Below are 21,319 nucleotides of genomic sequence, written 5' to 3'. Positions count from 1 at the left end.
TTTTTAGAACACTTCTAAGACAAAGAAATTATGACATGCTATTTTTTTTCTTTCTGTAATTGATACACTAATTCCCAAACTAGAGACATGGTTTTTTAGGACAACCACATATGCTTACTTGCTAATATTTCTCTCTCAAACCTAATAAATTGAAATGAATGAAATGGGGGATTGGATGATTAGAAATCATGCTACACAACAAGTAAAACTGCTCAACAGGGACACACAAATAAACACACAAAGTTTAGAGCAGTGGATGAATCTCATAAAAACCTGCATGGGCAGGAGCTAACAAGCACAGGGAGAGAAGTGCTCATGGAGTCACTAGATCTTCTAAGACCATAAGATATCCTGAAGGGGATCCCTGTGGCCCAAAGTTCATGATCTGAGACCACCTACACAAAGCTAGAACCCTGGGAGCTGGGAAATCAATTTTCCTAACTGTTGTCTCTACTTGAATGACATGAAGGAAAAATAGAAAGATTTTTCCTGTTCATCTGATTTTCACTGGCCTGTTATTGGCCTGGAGCCTGAATCTATACTGTTTATGTAGCCCTCAATATACAAGTTGGAAATTGTAATATAAAGTGGACCTGGGTAAATCATGCTTACATGTACCTGAGAAGACACCAGTATTTTATAAAATCAAAATGTATGTAGATGTATCCTTATAAGCCTTACTCTCTCTTTGATAGATTTCAGACCTTCCTTATGGGACCATTTTCCTTCCTTTTTGAAGCAGAAGTGATTTTATTGAGCAAACTTGTTCACTTTTTCTTCATTAATGTTTATTTTGTTTTCTTTCTTAAAGATTATTTAAGGTGTGTAAATAGTTCTAGATTGACTATTATCTTCTCTGAACATATTTCACTGTCTGTTGGTGAGCTAGTTGTACATTATAAATGCGCTCTGTGAAAGAAAATAAGACATTTCAGGGTCTTTGGATTTAAAAAGTAAAATGTTTATTAATTTTAGATATAAATACAAGCTCAAATTGAAATATTATAAGGCAAGATGTAGTTTCCTAACAGTTAAGAAGAAAATTAAAAACTTTAATCACTTCAGGGCATCTTGGTGGCTCATTGTTTGAGCACCTGCCTTTAGTTCAGGTCATGATCCCAGGGTCCAGGATCAAGTCCTGCATTGGGCTCCCCACAGGGAGCCTGCTTCTCCCTCTGCCGGTGTCTCTGCCTCTCTCTGTGTGTCTCTCATGAATAAATAAAAATAAAAAAAATCTTAAAAAAAAAAAAACTTTAATCACTTCATATGGAGCCAGAGAAGGGGTATATGGACACAAGAAATATGAAAAGAGGAACATACAGAAGGTTCAATAATACTTATAATCAAGTATTAAATAGTGCTTTGAACAGCTAATGTTTAAAAAATAAAAAAGAACAGCTAATGTTTGATACATGTATATACCAGTTCATTTATTACAATCATCTTTTGAGGCACCTATTATTATCATTATCCCATTTTATAGGTAAAAATCTTATGCAGTGAGAGAAGAAATTATTATCTATGAGAGAAGGCTAGAGAAGGCAAGATTCAAACCTAAGCAGTCTGCCTCAAGAGTCAATGTTTTTAAATGCCACTCAAATACAGAATTTAAAAAGAACTATTATTTTACCAAACATTGAAATAAATATACTGACTGAAATATCCAGATTTCTAGCAAGGATTATCTTACTGAATTGGGAAAAAACTTAGAAGAGACCTCCATAGTAACCCAAGATCCATGTCATCAATAGTTTGTTCCTTTTTATTGAATGTTTCCTTGTATGCATTTACCATTATTTGTTTCTCCATGTCCATGATTTGATGGACATTGGATTGTGATCCAATTGGGGCTATTATAAATGAAACTACTGTGAATATTTCTACATAGGTATTTTAGAGGGTATCCATTTCCCTAAGAGTAAGAAATTGCTAAGGCATTCCCCAGAGTGGTTGTACCATTTTACAAGTCCATCAGCAAATATATAAGAATTCTGATGACTCAACAACCTTCCAAATCTTATGATCTTATGATTTTTAATCTTAGTCAATTGTGTGTACTGATATGTCACTGAGATTTTCATTTGCATTTCCCTAATAACTAATAATGTTGAACAGCTTTCATCTGCTTGTGGTTCATATATCTTCCATCATTAAACATCTGTTTCAAACTTTAGCCTATTTGCAATTGTGCTTTTTATTACTATTATTGTGGTGGTAGTGGTTGTTAAGTAGTAGTAAAATGCTTTATACCTTGGGATACAAGTCCTGTGTCAGATATGTGTTACATTGTCTCTTAGTAGGTAGTTTGATTTTTCATCTTCTTAACTGATTTTCTGAAGCGTAGATGTTTTAAATGTTTCTCTGCACATAAAAAATTCTAAGAAATCTAGAAAAAGCTTATTAAAACTAATGAGTGAATGTAGCAAGATTACAGGACACGTTACCAATGTTCAAAAATCATTTTCATTTATATATGAGCAACAAATAATTAAATCTAAAAATTTTAAACATACCTTATACAAGAGCATTAAATATTTATATTTATGGAAAAATTCAACAAAAGATGTGGGAAAGCTTCCACAGTGGAAACTTTTAAATATTGTTGAGAGAATTTAAAGTTCTAAATAAATGGTGAGGTATGACCTTGCTCATTGTTTTTGAAAATTCAATATTTTTATGATATTATTTTTACTCAAATTGATCTATAGGTTCAAGCAATTCCAATTAAATTAGCAAGATTTCTATGGAAATTGGCATGGTGATTATAATATTTTAAATAAAAATGAAAACCATAGAATAGTTAAAACCATATTTTCTAAAACATACAAAAAGTAGCTAAGATTTCCATATTGATTAATTTTCTTTATGAGAATTCCAATCTACTGTGATATACTATCTTTCCATCAATATTAATTTAAAACCTTTTTTTTTTCTTAATTCAAGTATAATTAGCATACAGTATTATGCTATATACAGTTTCAACAATTCTATATTACACAGTGCACACCACAGTAAGTGGATTCATTATCTGTCACCAAAATGTTTTTACAATCTTATGGAAAATATTCCCTATGCTATACTTTTTATCTCCTTGAGGTATTTTGTAATTGGAAGTTTGTACCTCTTAATCCCTTTTATTTCACCCATCCCCACTCACCGACTCTTTGGTACCCACCAGTTCCCCCACTATATTTCAGAGATGATTTTTTTCTTGGTCTATATTTTCTTGTTCTTTTGTTTTGTTCTTTAACTTCCCTATCTAAGTAAAATCATATGGTATTTTTCTTTCTCTGACTTATTTTACTTAGCATTATACCTTCTATATCCATCTAATTGTTGCAAATGACAAGGTATTATTCTTTCCATTTTATATATAACCACTTATTTATCTATTCATCTATCAAAGGATGTTCAGATTGTTCCCATATTTGGTTATTTTAAATAATGCTGCGATAAAAATGAAGGTGATTTTTTTTTAATATTTTATTTGGGCAACCCAGGTGGCTCAGTGGTTTAGCGCTTGCCTTTAGCCCAGAGCATGATCCTAGAGACCTGGGATCGAGTCCCATGTCGGGCTCCCTGCATGGAGCCTGCTTCTCCCTCTGCCTGTGTCTCTGCCTCTCTCTGTGTTTCTCATGAGTAAATAAATAAAATCTTTAAAAAACCGCAGAGAGAGAGATTTTTTGAGAAACCTCCATACTGTTTTCTACAATACCTACACTAATTTGCATTGTCACCAACAGTACATGAGAGCTTTTTCCTTCACATCCTCACCAACAATGGTTATATACATTGTGTTTCTGATTTCAGCCACTCTGCCAGGTGTGAGGTGATAGATGACTTGTTGTTTTGTTTTGTGTTTCCCTTATGATTAGTAATGTTGAGTGTCTTTTCATGTGTTCGTTGGACATCTATAGGTCTCTTTGGAAAAATGTCTTTTCAGGCCCTTTGCCCATTTTTAATTGGACCATTGTGTGTGTGTGTTGACTTGTAAAAGTTATTTATATGATTTATATAATAACCCCTTCTAGGCTATATCATTTGCAAATTTTATTCTCCAGTTCAGTGGGTTGGTTTGTCATTTTGTTGATGATTTCCTTCCCTGTACTAAAACTTTTTAGTTTGGTGTTGTCCATTGTTTAATTTTGCTTGTTTCACCTGCCAGAAGAGATACATCTAAAAAAATGTTTCTATGACTGATATCAAAGAAATGACTACCTATTTTATTTTCTAGGAGTCTTATGGGTTCAGGTCTCACATTAGATCCAATTTCATTCTTTTACATGTAGCTGTCCAGTTTTTCCAGCACCATTTGTTGAATGGCTCTTTTTCTCATTGTATATTCTTATGTCCTTTGTCAGAGATTAAATAATCCTTTAAGTGTGAGTTTATTTCTGGGCTCACTATTCATATAGTGAATTCATATAGTGATCATATAGATCACTCTATTGATCTATATGTCTTTTTGTGCTAGTGCTGTATTATTTTGATTACTATATTTTTTGTAGTCTATCTTGAAATCTGGGATTGTGATACCTCCAGTTATATTTTTCTTACTCAAGATTGTTTTTGCTGTTCATGTTTTTTTATGGTTCCATGCAAATTGTAGAATATTTTTTCTAGTTCTGTTAAGATTGTTGTTGCTACTTTGAAAAAGATGGCATTAAATCTATAAATTGCTATGGGTAGTATGGATATTTTGACAATATTAGGTTCTTCCAATTCATGAGCATAGAATATCTTTGCATCATCTACAATTTCTTGTATTAATGTTTCATAGTTTTTGGATTACAGGTCTTTTGCCTCCTTGGTTAAGTTTATACCTAGGTATTTTTCTTTTTGGTGTGAGTGAAACTGGGATTATGTTCCTAATTTCTCTTTATGTTACTTCATTATCAGTGTATATAAATATAATAGTTCTCTGTATATTCATTTTCTGTCCTGTGACTTTACTTAATTTATCAGTTCTAGTAGCATTTTGGTGGCATCATTGGGGTTTTAACAAAAAGTTTCATGTCATCTGCAAATAATGAATATTTTAACTTCTTTATGAATTTGAATGCCTCTTATTTCTTTTTCTTGTCTGGTTTCTGTGGCTAGGATTTCCAGTACTATGTTGAATAAAAATGCTGAGAGTGGACTTCCTTGTCTTGTTCTGGTCTTAGAATAAAAGCGCTCAGTTTTTCACCACTGACTATAATGTTAGCTATGAGTTTTGCATACACGGTCTTTATTATTTTAAGGTATACATACTTTGTTGAGATTTTCTCATGAATAGATGTTGTACTTTGTCAAACATTTCCTCTGTATCTATTAGGATGATAATATGCTTTTTTATCCTTTCTCTTCCTACCATATTGGTTAATTTGCAATATTGAACCACTCTTGTATCTCTGGAACAGATTCCACTTGATCATGGTGAATGATTTTTTTATATCTACTATTTCATTGGGTTTCCCAATATTTTGTTGAGGATTTTGCGTGTATTTTAATCAGAAATATTGGTCTAAAGTTTTCTTTTTTTGTAGTGTCTTTATCTGGTTTTGGCATCTAGACAATGCTGACCTCACAGAATGGACTGGGAAGCTTTCCATCCTTTTATTTTTTATTTTTTAAAGATTTTATTTATTTATTCATGAGAAATACAGAGAAGAGAGAGAGAGGCAGAGACACAGGCAGAGGGATAAGCAGGCTCCATGCAGGGAGCCCGAGGTGGGACTGGATCCCGGGTCTCCAGGATCAGGCCCTGGGCTGAAGGCGACGCTAAACCGCTGAGCCACCCGGGCTGCCCTCCATCCTTTTATTTTTAGGAGAATTTGAGAAAAATAGATATTAACTTTTCTTGAAATATTTGAGAGAATTAATCTGTGAAGCCATCTGGTTTTGAACTTGGTTTGGGAGTTTTTGATTACTGATTGAATTTCATTGCTAGTAACTTGTCTGTTCAAATTTTCTATTTCTTCCTGATTTAGTTTTGGAAGATCATATGTGTCTAGCAATTTATCCATAACTTTTAGATGGTCCAATTTCTTCACTTACACTTTTTCCTAGTATTCTGTTATAATCTTTGGACTTCTATAATATCAGGTTATTTCTTTCTGATTTATTTGCGTCCTCTCTCTCTCTCTCTCTCTTTTTTTTTTTCTCAGAGTCTAGCTGAAGTTTTCTCAATATTGTTAATCTTTTCAAAGAACCAGCTCCTGGTTTCATTAACCTATTTTTATTGTCCATTTCATTTATTTCTGCTATAATTATTATTCTTCCCTTCCTTTTACTGGTTTTGGGCTATATTTTTTCTTCTTTGTATAGCTCTTTCAGTGTAAGACTAGGTTGTTTGAGATTTTTCTTGCTTCTTGAGGAAGGCCTGTATTGCTATAATCAGAACAGCTTTTGCTGAGACACAAAGATTTTGGACCTTTGTGTTTTCATTTTCATTTGTTTTGATGTATTTTTTCATTTCCTTTTTGATTTCTTGGTTGACCCATTCATTGTTTAGTAGCACGTTATTTAGTCTCTACATATATGTGTTCTTTGTAAATTTTTTCTTGTGTCTGATTTCCAGTTTCATTCTGTTCTGACCCCAGAAGATGCATAGTATGATTTCAGTCTTTTTGAATTTATTGAGACTTGTTTTGTGGTCTAGTATGTCATCTAGTCTGGGGAATGTTCCATATGCTCTTGAAAAACACATGTATTCCACGATTTTTGAACTGTTCACAATATATTTATTTGGTCCACCTGGTTCAATGTGTCATTCAAAACCACTCTTTCCTTGTTTATTTACTATCTAAGTGATCTATCCATTGATGGTGGGGTATTACCGTATTATTGTATTATTGCTGATTTCTTTATGTCAATTAATAGTTACTTTATGTATTTAAGCACTCCCATAGGTATCTACCATTGTTATATCCTCATGTTAGGTTGTTCTCTCTATCAATGCAAGGTCCTTCTTTGTCTATTGTTACAGTCTTTGTTTAAAAATACACTTTTTCAATATAAGTATTGCTACCCCAGCTTTCTTTTTGCTGCCATTTACATGGTAAATGTTTTTTGTCCCCCTTTTAATCTGCATCTGTCTTTAGGTCTGAAGTGAGTCTCTTATAGGCAGCATAGAGATGAGTCTTGGTTTTGTTTGGTTGGTTGGTTTTGTTTTCTTTCCATTCAGTCACTGTGTATTTTTTGATTGGAGCATTTAGTCCATTTATATTCAAAATAGGTATTATTGATAGATATGTGATTATTGCCATTTTGTTACTTGTTTTAGTTTACTTTTCTAGTTTTTTTGTTGCTTTCTTCTCTTATTCTTTTCCCTTATGGTTTGACGGCTTTCTTTAGTGGTAGTAATGATTGGATTTTTTCTCTTTATTTTTTTGTGTATCTATAATAAGTTTTTGATTTGTGGTTACCATTAGGCTCATATATAACATCTTAGGCATAGCAGTCTATATTAAGTTGATGGTAGCTTAAGTTTGAACCCATCCTAAAGGCACTAAATTCATACTCCCTTGGCCTTACATTTTATGCATATGTTATAACTTATATCATTTTCTTTTGTGAATCCTTGAATGATTTTTATAGATACAATTGATTTTACTGTTTTTTGTTTTAACTTCCATACTGGTTTTATAAGTGATTAATCTACTTTTATTATGTTTGTAATTACGTGTGAAATTTCTTTTCCTTTCTTTATTTTCTTACTTCTGATTATGGCTATTTTTTCTAAAAGAATTACCTTAACATTTCTTGTAAGGCTGGTTTAGGGATAATGAACTCCTTTAACTTTTGTGTGGAAAACTCATTGTCTCTCTTCTATTCTGGAAGACAGCCTTGATGGTTGAATATTCTTGGTTATAGATTTTTTTTTTTCTTTGCAGCACTTTGAATATATCATGCCACTCTCTTCTGGCTGCAGAGTTTCTGCTGAAAAACCAAATGATAGACTTGTGGAGTTTCCCTCATAATTGTCGTTTTTCCTTTCTTTTAGAATTCTCTCTTTAGTACTATATTTTACCATTTTTGTTATGTCTTGGTGTGGACCTCCCTGGGTTGATAGTGGTGAGGATTCTCTGGGCCTCCTAGATCTGAATATCTGCTTTTCTCCAGATTTGGGGAGTTTTCAGCTATTATTTCTTCAAATAATTTTTCAGCACCCTGTTCTCTTACTTTTCCTTCTGGCATCCCTATTATGCAAATGTTATTATGCTTGATAATATCATTGAGTTCCCTTAACCTATTGTTTTTTGATTGTTTGTTTTTGCTATTTAGTTTGATTACTTTCCATTACCCTTTCTTCCTGCTTGCTGGTCAATTCTTCTGTGTCCTCCAATCTACTATTGATTGCTTCTAGTATATTCTTAATTTAAGTTATTGAGTTCTTCATCCTGGGTAGGTTCTTTTTTATATTTTCCATTCCCTTTTTGAAGGTCTCATTGAGATCCCCCACTATTTTCTCAAGTTCAGGGAGAATCTTTATGACTATTTCTTTGAATTCTTTATTAGGCATATTGCTTATTTCTGTTTCATTTAGCTCTCTTGTTTGATTTTGGCCTGTTCTTTCATTTGTAGCATCTTCCTCTGTTTACTCATTTGAATAACTTACAGTGTTTCAATGTTTTAGAAAATCAGCTACATCTCCTGAACTTGAAAGTAGTGGCCTGATGAAGAAACATTTCTGTGGTGCCTTGTAGTGCAATATTCCCTCTTCATTAGAACCAGACACTCTATGGGTGTGTCATATGTGAGTTGCCTATGCTTTACTTTTCTGGTTAAGTTTTGTTTGCCTTCAGTCTACTTGGCTGCAATGGCCCACTTTTCCTATTGTGGACAAGGATCGGTCCCGAGGCTTTTAACGAGCCTGTCTGTGGCCACCATGGGCTTATAGTTGAGCAGTGTCAGCAGTCAGACTGGATGCCTCCCCTTAGTCCATTTCCTGGGGCTATGGTCATACCAAATTACAGGTCTTTCTCCCTCTGGTGAACTGAGCTTTTATTTGGTGGGTGGGGCCTGCAGATAAACCATATCCTGCCCCTAATTTGTGGGAGCTGCAATGACCCCAAACTGCAGAGCTTTCTCCCTATTCTGCTCCCTGAAAGATTTTTGTTGATGGGTGGTGCTGGCAGTCAGTTCAGATGCCTGCCCTTTGTCTGCTTGGGCTGCAGATTCACTGATTGGCAGGGCACTCTCCACTCTCTCTGCACTGCTGGGGCTGCTATTGCACTGTCGTGTGTTGTTATCTTTCCCTTTCCTCAGGACAGGTATCACTTTGGAGTGGAAGCAGTCCCACCCAAGGCTGCTTGCAGAATAAGATGGTATAGAATCTGCTTTGGAGGGATTCCTGCCTAAGGGAGCGACTGGATGAGACAAATCTGTAGGAGAATATGAGATCAGGATATGTGGTTTTGGCAAGCTAGGTGGAGGGTATTTATGCAGGTTCCTGTAGGTGTCTAGCTATCTTAGGAAACTGGAGGGAAAAATGACACTTGCCAGCTCTTTTTTTTCTTGGAAAAGTCTCCTTAGTAAATAAATCATCATGTATCTTAGATTTATAATATTTGTTAGGTCTCTTTTCCTGTGATTTAACTAGGGGATTCTTCTGTGTGTACTTGAAGAAAATGTGTATTTTATTTTTTTGGATGGAATGTTTTATATGTATCTTTTAGAACCATGTACTATGAAGTATGTTTCAAGTAAAAACTGTTCTTGTTGGAAAAAAATAACTTTAACTGAAGGTATTCATTTAAAATAAAGCATGTCGGGGGGATGGGTAAAATAGGTGAAGAAGATTAAGAGTACACTTATCATGATGAGCATTGAGTAATGATGTATAGAATTGTTAAATCATTATATTGTATACCTGAAACTAATATAACACTGTATGTTAACTACACTGGAATTCGAATTTTAAAAAGAATATATAAAAAATGAGGAAATCTTACCATTTGTGACAATGTGGATGGATCTTGAAAGCGTTATTTTAAGTGAGGTCAGAGAAAGGTAAATACTATAATGATCTCCCTTATATGTGGACACTAATAAAAACTAAAAACAATACACAAAATTCATAGAAAAAGAGTCATATGTGTAGCTACCAGACGTGGGTAGTGGGAAAAGGGAAATAGAAGAAAGGTGATCCAAAGGTACAAACTTCCCATTACAAAATAAATAAATGCTAGGAATATACTGTACAACATGATGACAATAGTTAACAATGCTTTATGTTATAGAGGGAAGTTTTTAAGAGAGTAAAACTTACTCTCTTAAAGAACACTGAAGTGTTCTCATGAGAAGGAGAAAGTTTTCCTTTGTGTTTCTTGGTAGTATTCAGATGATATGATGGATGTAAATTAAATCTATTGAGGGGGGGATCCCTGGGTGGCGCAGTGGTTTAGCGCCTGCCTTTGGCCCAGGGCGCGATCCTGGAGACCCGGGATCGAATCCCACGTCGGGCTGCCGGTGCATGGAGCCCGCTTCTCCCTCTGCCTGTGTCTCTGCCTCTCTCTCTCTCTCTCTCTGTGACTATCATAACTAAATAAAAATTGAAAAAAAAAATTAAAAAAAATAAATCTATTGAGGTAATAATTTCACAGTGTATATAAATAAGCCATCATGCTGTACACCTTAAATTTATATAGTAACATATCAATTATTTCTTGATAAAACCGAGAAAAATAAATTAATTCCCTTCCTTTACTCCCCACAAAAAATATATAATATGCTAGCTTGATGTCTGGAGGCTGACAAAGTTAGCAGTCTAAATTGCAGTTCTACTCAGAGGTTTGGTTAAAAGGGAAGTAGAAATAATGATAGTTGGAAAAAAGAAATTAGTTGATTGCAGATTAAGGTCTTTGGAAATGTATTACTTATTTTGGTGGGTTTTTTTTTTTTTTTTGTTTTGTTTTTTTCCTTAAGATGATCAAAGTTTGAAAATCTTTACAGGCTGAGAAGAAAATCCAGTAAAGATATATGATTTTGGGACTGGAAAAAAACAACAAATGCCTCATGTATATCCCAGGTGCTTTTTAAACTGCTGCTTCTATGCTATATCTCCAAGGGGTTGTTTTCTTGGCTCTTTAAAGACAGGGACTCAATTCCCTATTGTCCTTAGTGCTCCCAGAGCTAAGCCCACTGATTTTTAAAGTACTGGAATTAAGCCCTGCTAGTTTTCAAAGCCAAACATTATAGGGACTTGTCTTCCCAGTGCAGGTCCCCAATGCCTAGGATACCTGGTTGGGGTCTGCTTTTCTACCCTCTGCTTCTTTATGGTGTCCCTTCTGTTTGTGGCTAGTCTTAGCAGGAGTTGAGTTCCCAGCCCCATCTCTACCCCTCTTACAGTTTTTGATGTGGCTCTTCTCTATGTGTAACCATGGGATAAGGTGAGCCTAGGATCTTCCTACTCCATCATTTTCCTAGGAGTCTCAATTTAAAAAAAAAATTTTTTTGTACAAACTTTATGGAGCTATGTGCTTTAAAAGATGAAATATTGAGGCAGCCTGGGTGGTTCAGTAGTTTAGCACCACCTTCAGCCCAGGGTGTGATCCTGGAGACCCAGGATCAAATCCCATGTCAGGCTCCCTGCATGGAGCCTGCTTCTCCCTCTGCCTGTGTCTCTGCCTCTCTTCTGTGTGTGTCTCTCATGAATAAATAAGTAAAATCTTAAAAAAATAGTAAAATAAAAAGATGAAAATTAACTTTTCATAGATGTTCAATCAGCTGATAAATGCAAAGCACAAAACTTACATATGATTTTGCTAAAACCAAATCACAACAAAAATTATACTTTTGTATAAATGTATAATTATTTTACTAACATAATTTCATATTATTGTCCTTTTTACTTTAGGTTTTATTAATATTTTTATCAAAACAATGCAATTTCATTATCAAAAGTCATATACAGCTGTGTGAGGCCAAAGCAGTACTTTCTGTTGTACAGAGAGGGGGCCCACACTGGGCTTATACGGGTCCATGTTTACTCATCATCCTGCTGCTGAGACCAATGTATAACTTAAAAGGGAGGGAAAAGAGATTAGAGGCAATGAGTACTTTGCCTTTGCTCAATATCATTGATCAAATAATCTGTCTGTGCCTATATAACATGCCTGAGAAAATAGTGTAGTTTTATTAGTGGTAACTTTCCAGAATCAATAACTTTTCTAATGAATATAAAAGCCCGGGTGCCTTGAAGTCCAAATTCATGCAATTGGATTGCTTGTTGTAATCAAGCACTGGCATTAACGCTCTGATGTGATAAAATAAGTGTTTAGTAATTTAGTCTTCAGCTGCTTCTGGCATTTCAACTCTTTGTTGGCATATAAAGCAGAAATTTCTCCTGTAGTAAAAAGTAATTTATTGACTTTTTTTTTTTTTTATCACCTGTGATGAATAGGCCATTGGCCTCACAAGCCTTTCTATCAGATATTGCAGGACAGAAGTTGGCTTGCACCAACCTTAGCAAATTGAAATTCAATCCAGATCAATAAGGCGTTTTATTTAATTTGGTCCTGGAATGGAAATAATCATCACATTTTATAATAAGCATGTCTAATTTCAATTTTCACACTATGTATTTATTCTGTATAATCAAGCATAACTGCTGGCCTTGTTCTTCTGAGTTGACAAATGCATTGCATAGATGTGCACTTATCAGGTAACTATGTAGGAGATGGTGGAGGAAGAGTGTGCCTAAACATAATAATGAAAATTTAGTAATGTCTACCTAGAACTTGTAAATATTCCTAAGACTTAAATTATAATGTATGCATAAGGATATATAACTTTCTTTACATATCAACTAGCTTGTCTTTATGAATTATTTTCAAATTAAGGAAAATATAAAAGTCTACATGGATAAGATTATGTAATTTTTGGCTACATTAGCCTGTGATAGGTTATCAGCATTGAAGTGGTTAAATATGCTATGTCAGTTAGCTTTTAATTTATAACAAATGGTCTCAACCTTATTAGTTCAATACAATAGCCATTTATTCAGTTCATTATTCTATGAGGAGGCAACTTGAGCTAGATTTTGCCGGAAGGTTCAGGTTCTGGTCTCAGAGTTACCTGAGCATCTGTCAGCCTGAGCGTCAACTGAGACAGCCTGGCCTCTCAGATTTGAGTTGGTGGATGACTATTAGTTTGGTGTCTCTGTCACACTCTAGAGGCCTGGTCTGGATTTATTGGTCTCAGGGTGTAAGAGCACTAATAAATAAGCATTAATGCACAAGCACTTCTGTAGCTTCTGCACTCATGATATTTGCTAATGTTCTGTCAAAGTAATCAGTTACCCAATCACAGACCCTGCATGAGAAGAGACTACCAAAACACATGGATATAGGGAGGTGTGACCAAACTAGAGTCCACTGCTGTAATAAATCTGCCAAATACCTTGCCTGAACCACTGGCTCAGTTCCTTGTTCCTTTAGCACTCCATATCAATAGCTGGATTCATCACTTTCTCATTTCTACTGAGCTAAGCTGTATTTTTGAAGATTTAAACATCTTTTTTTTTTTGCCTACAATCTATTAGTCTCAGAACTATGCACTAGGGGGGAAGGAATCTTTAGGAGACTTCTCCAAGAAGAAAAGAGATAGCATGTGCCATTTCTTTCCCCCCAAGCCAGCCTAGATAACTGAACACTTGTGGAAACCAATGTGAGCATTCTCCACCTATCTGGCTACAACCAAGGCCTTGCTATGGCATTCTCCTGTAGATCTGACTCATGCAACCTGTCTCATTTCACAGGCATCCCTCCAAAGGAGCTCCTGCCCCAACCCACCCTGCAAGCACCCCCAGCTGTTGCCATTCCAGAATAACTCCTGACTGGAAAGAGGAAAAGACGATGACACATTAGTGTATCTATAGGCCCAGCAGCCTAACCTCATAGCTAGCAATGCAGAGCACCCTACCAGTCAGTTTAATGGTAGCCTCAGCAAATGGACTGTTATAAGGCATCTGCTCTGATTGCCAACCCCAACCACCAAGGAAAGCCTCTCAGGAAATAAAGCAAGGGAAAAAACCCTACAGATTGGTGCTTTGCAGCCACAAAGAGGAGGGATAGGTATCTGGTCTGACTGCTGACATTACCCAACTTCTAGCCCATGACAGCCCCAGACAGGTCCCACTGCAGCACACAGACCAAACTCTTCTGGTATGCCAACAACAGGCCAGGTGGGCCATGGCACCTGATTAAACTGAAGGCAAATGAGGCTCAACTAGGATGCACAAAACCAACATAGGACATACTTCTGAAATCCCAGATTCTGGTGAACAGGGGACACTGTGTTACAAGGCACCACAGGAATGCTTCTTCATGAGGCCACTACTTTCAAGATCAGGAGACGTAGCTGATTTTCTTAACACACACACAGACAGAAAAACATGCAATTATACAAAATGAGACAGAATGAAATCTGTCTCCCCCCAAATGAAATAGGACAAAATCAAGCAAAAGAGCTAAATGGAACAGAGCTAAACAATATGACAAGCATAATAATAGTCACAATGTGGGATCCCAAAAGCAGAAGAAAGAAAATAGGGAGCAGAAAATTATTTGATGAAATAATAGATAAAAATTTCCCAAATCTAAGGAAAGGCAGATATCCAGATTCAGGAGGCACAGTGATCCTACAACAAATTAATTGAAGCCGGTCCATACCAAGATTTACAATGATTAAAATGGCAAAAGATAGTGATGAGAAAATCTTAAAAGCTGAAAGAGAAAACAATTATGTACAAGAGTAGCTCCATGCGTGTATCACTTGATTTTTCAGCAGAAACTTTGCAGGCCAGAAGAAAGTGCCATGATATATTCAAAGTTCTGAAAGAAAAAAAACAACACCTACAACAAAACCTGCAACAAAGAATGCTCTATCCAGCAAGGCTACCATTCAGAAAGGAAGGAGAGACAGAGTTTCTCAGACAAACAAAAGTTAAAGGAGTTCATCATCACTAACCCAGTCTTACAAGAAATGTTAAGATAATTTCCTGAGTACAAATCAAGGTCACTCAAGAGGAAAATTAGAAAGGGAAAAATTAGGAAAGGAAAAAATTTTATAGGTGAAGCAAACATAATAAAGACGTCAATTAATCACTTAAAAACCAGTACAACATTTAAAACACAAAAGCAGTAAAATCCATTATACTAAAAAAAAATTTTTTAAAAAATCAGTCAAGGGATTTACAAAATAAGAGATTAAAGTGTGACTCATATACATAAAATATGTGGCCAGGGGAGTAAAAATTTAGTACTTTTAGAATGGGTTCAAACTTAAGCCACCATCAACTTAATATGAGCCTAATGGTAACCACAAATCAAAAACTTATTTTTTTTTAATTTTTTTTTAATTTAATTATGATAGTCACAGAGAGAGAGAGAGAGGCAGAGACATAGGCAGAGGGAGAAGCAGGCTCCATGCACCGGGAGCCTGATGTGGGATTCGATCCTGGGTCTCCAGGATCGGGCCCTGGGCCAAAGGCAGGCGCCAAACCGCTGCGCCACCCAGGGATCCCAAATCAAAAACTTATTATAGATACACAAAAAAATAAAGAGAAAAAATTCAATCATTATCACTAAAGAAAGTCATCAAACCACAAAGGAAGAGAGAGAACAAAAAGAACTAAAAGAAAGAAAAGAAAAAATAAAAATAAATAAATAAATAAAAACCAAAAGAACTAAAAGAAAAAAGGAATAACAACAAAATAAGAACTAAAAAAAATCAACCATAAAATAAGTAACAAATGGCAATAAACACATACCTATCAATAATAACTTTGAATGTAAATGGACTAAATGCTCCAATAAAAAAATATAGGGTGACTGGATGGGGAACAAAACAAACAAAAAACCAAGACCCATTTATATGCTACTTATAAGAGACTCATTTCAGACCAAAAGACAAATGCAGATTAAAAGGGAAGGGGGGCAAAAACATTTACCATGCAAATGAAAGCAAAAAGTAAGCTGGAGGTAGCAATACTTAAAAACATTTAATACATTTTATATAAATGAAAATTAAAAACCAGTGGCCCAAAACCTTTGAGATGGAGCAAAAACTCTTCTAGGATTAATACAGGCCTAGCAAGAAAATCTCAAACAACCTAAACTTACACCCAAAGAGCCTAGAAAAAAAGAAAGAAAAAAAGAAAGAAAGAAAGAAAGAAAGAAAAGAAAGAAACAAAGAAACAAACCCCAAAGCCTGTAGAAGGAAAGTAATAATAAAGATTAGAGCAGATATAAATTAGGTGAAAAAGAGAAAGAAAGGAAAACAGTAGAAGAGATTAATGAAGCCAGGAGTTGGCTCTTTGAAAAGATCAACAAAATTAAGAAAACTTTAGCCACACTCAACAAAAAAAAAAAAAAGAAGAAGAAGAAATGAGGCTCAAAATCAGAAATGAAGGAGGAGCAATAACAAACACCACAGAAATACAAAGAATTATAGGAGAATCTTATGAAAATTATAAGCCAAGAAATTAGACAATTTAGAAGAAATGGACAAATTCCTAGAAATATATCTTCCAAAATTGAATCAGGCAAAATAAAATTGAAAATATGAACAGACCAATAACTAACATGAAATTGAATCAATAATTTAAAAACTCCCAACAAGCAAAAGACCAGGACCCAAATGGCTTTACAGGTGATTTCTACCAAACATTAACATTAACATAGCAAAAACCTATTCTCAAGCCATTACAAAAATTAGAAGAGGATGGAAAGCTTTTAAGTACATTCCACAAGGCCAGTAGATACATTACAGAAAAAGAAAACTACAGACCAGTATGTCTTATGAACACAGATGCAAAAATCCCTAACAAAATATTAGCAAATCAAATCCCATAATACATTTAAAAAATCATTCATTGTCATCAAGTAGGATTTATTCCAGGGATGCAAGGATGGTTCAGTATTTGTAAATCTGTCAGTATATATATCACATTAACAAGTGGAAGGATAAAAACTATATGATCTTGTCAGTAGATGGAGAAAAATTATTTGACAAAGTATGACATCCTTTCATGATAAAAACTCAACAAGTAGGCTTAAAGGAAATATATCTCAATATAATAAGAACTACATATGAAAAACCCACAGCTAACACTATACTCAATGGTAGCAAACCTTTTGAAAGCTCTTCCCTTAAGATCAGGAAAGACAAGGATGTTCACCCTCTCCACTTTTATTCAACAGAGTACTGAACGTCTTAGCTACAGTAATCAGACAAAAAAGGGAAATAAAAGGCATCCAAATTGGTAATAAAGTAAGACTTTTTAATAAAGGAAAACACTAGTTGCAGATGACATGATACTATATATATAGAAAACTCTAAAGACTACACCAAAAAGCTACTAAAACTGATAAATGAATCAGTTAGGTCACAGGTTACAAAATCTATATACAGAAATCAGTTGTATTTCTATACACTAATAATAAAGTACAAAAAGAGAAATTGAGAAAAGATTTACAATTGCACAAAAAAGAAAAAAAAAAAAAACTTGGAATAAATTTAACCATGGAGATGAAAGACCTGTGCTCTGAAAACTATAATGCACTGATAAAAGAAATTGAAGGTGACACAAACAATTCCCATGAGCATGGGAAAGATATCCCATGCTCATGTACTGGAAGAACCAATATTTTTAAATGCCCATACTATGCAAAGCAATCTACAGCTATAGTGTCATTCTTATCAAAGTACCAATAATACCTTTCACAAAACTAGAACAAATACAGTTTGTATGGAAGCATAAAAGACCCAGAACGGCCAAAGCAATTGTGAGAACAAAGGTAGAGGTATCACAATCCCAGATTTTAAAATAAGTTTCATAACTATAGTAATCAAAAGAGTATGGTCCTGGCACAAAATTAGACACATTTATCAATAGAACAGAAAGCCCGAAATAAACCCACACTTAAATGGTCAACCCACACTTAATGGTCTCTGCCTCTCTCTCTCTCTCTGCCTTTCATGAATAAATAAATAAAATCTTAAAAAAAAAAAACAACACCTAAATGTGAGACATGAAACCATAAAACTCCTAGTAAACACAAAGGCAGTGATTTATTTGATATTGGTAATAGAAATATTTTTGTATAAATGTATCTTCAGACAAGGGAAACAAAAGCAAAACTAAACTATTGGGACTATAATGAAATAAAAAGCTTACACATAGCAAAAGAAGCCATCAACAAAACAAAAAGTCAACCTACTGAGTAGGAGAAAATATTTGCAAATGATATATCTAAGAAGTGGTTATTTTTCAAAATAAAGAACTACAGCTCAATATCAAAAAAAAAAAAGCCAATTAAAAAATTCAGAGGCCCCAAATAGACATTTTACAGACATATAGATGGCCAAAATGGCTAAAATAAAATGCAGACAATATAACAAGTATTGATGAGAATAGGGAGAAAAATAAACCCTTGTGTTCTGTCAGTAGAAATACGAATTGATGCAGCCTCTGTGGAAAACAGTATAAAGGTTCTTCAAAAAATTAAAAATAAAATTACCATATTATCTAGTAATCCCACTACTGGGTTTTTGCCTCCAAAAACAAAAACGCTAATCCAAAGAGACATATGCACCTAATGTTTAATCCAGCATTCTTTACAATAGCCAATATGGAAGCAACCCAAGTGTCCATCTATAAATAAATAAAGAAGATGTGGTATACACATGCAATGAAATATTACTCAACCACAAAAAAAGAATGAGATTTTGTTATTTGCAACAACACAGATGGACCTAACAAGGTAAAATGCTAAGTGAAAAAAGTTAAAGAAACACAAATTCCATATGATTTCACTTATATGTAGAATTTAAGGAACAAAATGATGGAAAATAAAAAAAGGAGACCAAAAAACACAGTCTTAAATACAGAGGACAAACCAGTGGTTGCCAGAAGGTGGGCAGGTAGGGGAATGATTAAAATAGATGAAGAGGATTAAGAATATACTTGCTGCGATGAGCGCGGAGTAATGTATAGAATTGGTATAGAATTGGTGAATCATGATATTGTATACTTGAAACTAATATAACAATGTATGTTAATTATACTTAGACTTCAATTTAAAATAAAGCCTTTGCCTAATCCTTGAAAACAAAAAAAAAAGGAATCTTTATGAAAATAAGGTATTTTAGTGACTGCTATAATTAAAAAGTTTGAAAATATTCCCAGTATGTTAATTTTAGATTTTCTGTTCTTATAGCTATTTAATTCCAGATATGTTATTGTCCAAGATTAAATAACATTTGTAACACTTTAAAATATTAAGTGACCACTCTATTTGAAATTGAAATCCTAAATCGGTAATTCCTATCTTTCTTACCTTTTACTATATTATTCCAGTAATACTCATACCCCATTACAGTTCTCTATAATTTACTTTATATTGTGTTTATTATGTGATTTCTCCACATTGCAATATATGTTACTTATATATCCCAAACTCTGAAATGTGCTATCCCATGACAGGTGCTTAATAAATATTTAGTGGATGAATTACATCATTGAACTATGCTAGGACACCATACACAAAACATGCCTACTCAATACTTAGTCTGAGGTTAATTTGTATTGGATAGAGTCTTGGTTGATGAGTCAGGAGCACCCATATTGACTGTTGCTTTCCTTTAAGGGAGTCTTGCCTCACTATCTTCTTCCCAAAGAAATATACAAACAGGTAGTTATAAGGTCCTAGGGTAAGAGAAAATGGGGGTATATGTGTATGTTCATCTGCCTATATTCATATGTCCATGTTGATATATGAAACAAACGTGTTTATTATTGTTTTATAATTCATTTCACCCTTTCAATAAAGTCCTATTCATGAAAGAACATTAAAAAATATAGATGTCCAATCTGGTTGAAACTGAGATTAGATCCAATAATTTAAAGAGTCCTTGTGTTTTGTTTCTTAAATTTTACATATGAGTGAAGTCATATGGTATTTGTCTTTCTCTGAACTATTCTGCTCCACATTGTACTCTCTGTATCCATCTATGTTGTTGCAAATGGCAAGATTTCATTCTTTTTATGGCTGAAAAATATTCCACTGTGTATATACCATCTTTAACCACTCATGTATCAATGGACTCTTGGGATGCTTGTATAATTTGGCTCTTGTAATAATGATGCAATAAACAAGGGCACATATATCCTTTAAAACCAAAACCAAACAAACAAACAAACAAAAAAAAACCCAAACAAACAAAAAACAAAAAACAAAACAAAAAACAAACCCAGACACTTAGCTAAGAGAACAAATAGATGGTTACCAAAGAGGAGGTGGGCAGGGATGGGTAAAATAGGTGAAGGGGATTAAGAGTACACTCATCATGATGAGCAGTGAGTAATATATAGAATTATTAAATCACTACCTTGTACACCTGAAACTAATACTGTATGCTAACTATACTGGAATTAAAATAAAGAGTCTTTTGTTTACATTTTGGGGTAATAGCTTAGTTTCTAGTAATGTAGCACAGTGACTAAATGTACAAATTCTAGATCCAAATGGCACAGGATGTAATTTCTTTTTCTCTACTTAATAGTGTGATCTAGGACAAGTTTTCTCATTTAAAAAAAAATATCTTCCCCAAATTCATAGTATTTTTGTGAAGATTAAATGGGTACTTACATATGAGGCATTAAAGTAGTGTCTTAATGATGGGTATTAATAAGGGCACTTGATGTAATGAGCACTGGGTGTTATTATGCAACTGATGAATCACTAAATCTGAAAGTAATAATATACTATATGTTAATTAATTGAATTTAAATAAAAATAACTACAAACATAAGGTAGTGCCTACATGTATCCATGATGAAAGCTTGGAAGACAACATAGACATTCCATGTCAAGACAACAGACCATTTTATTAACTATGTGACCCAACTCACACAGTGCTAAAACCCTAAGGAGCAAATCCTCAAAAGTCTTAAGTCTGTTAATTCTTCTCTGCTCTTTGCCTTTCCTCAACTTACCAGACTCTCTTCTTTCTTAACTTTATGTAGGCTGGAGTCTTAATAAAGGCCATGGGGACACATGCCTGCATGACAATCTTCCTCCTTCCATCTCATTTCTTATTTTTATCCTCTTTTCCATCTTCCAGGGCTAGAAAGTAGTTTGCTTTTCCCACTCTTCTGGATCATATCTTCTTTCAATATAAGACAACAAACCTAAGACTTAACTATCATAGTGGAAAATGTGGGGGCTTTTTTCTATACTGAGCAGTAAATTCCATTATTTCCATGACTGCAATCATCCAGAATTCTGCTTAGCTAAAAGAGCACTAAGGAAGTGTAGGAAATTCGTTC

The sequence above is a fragment of the Vulpes lagopus genome, chromosome 4 (assembly GCF_018345385.1).
Source record: "Vulpes lagopus strain Blue_001 chromosome 4, ASM1834538v1, whole genome shotgun sequence".
NCBI classification, from domain to species: domain Eukaryota; kingdom Metazoa; phylum Chordata; class Mammalia; order Carnivora; family Canidae; genus Vulpes; species Vulpes lagopus.
Note: the sequence above shows the minus strand (reverse complement) of the source record.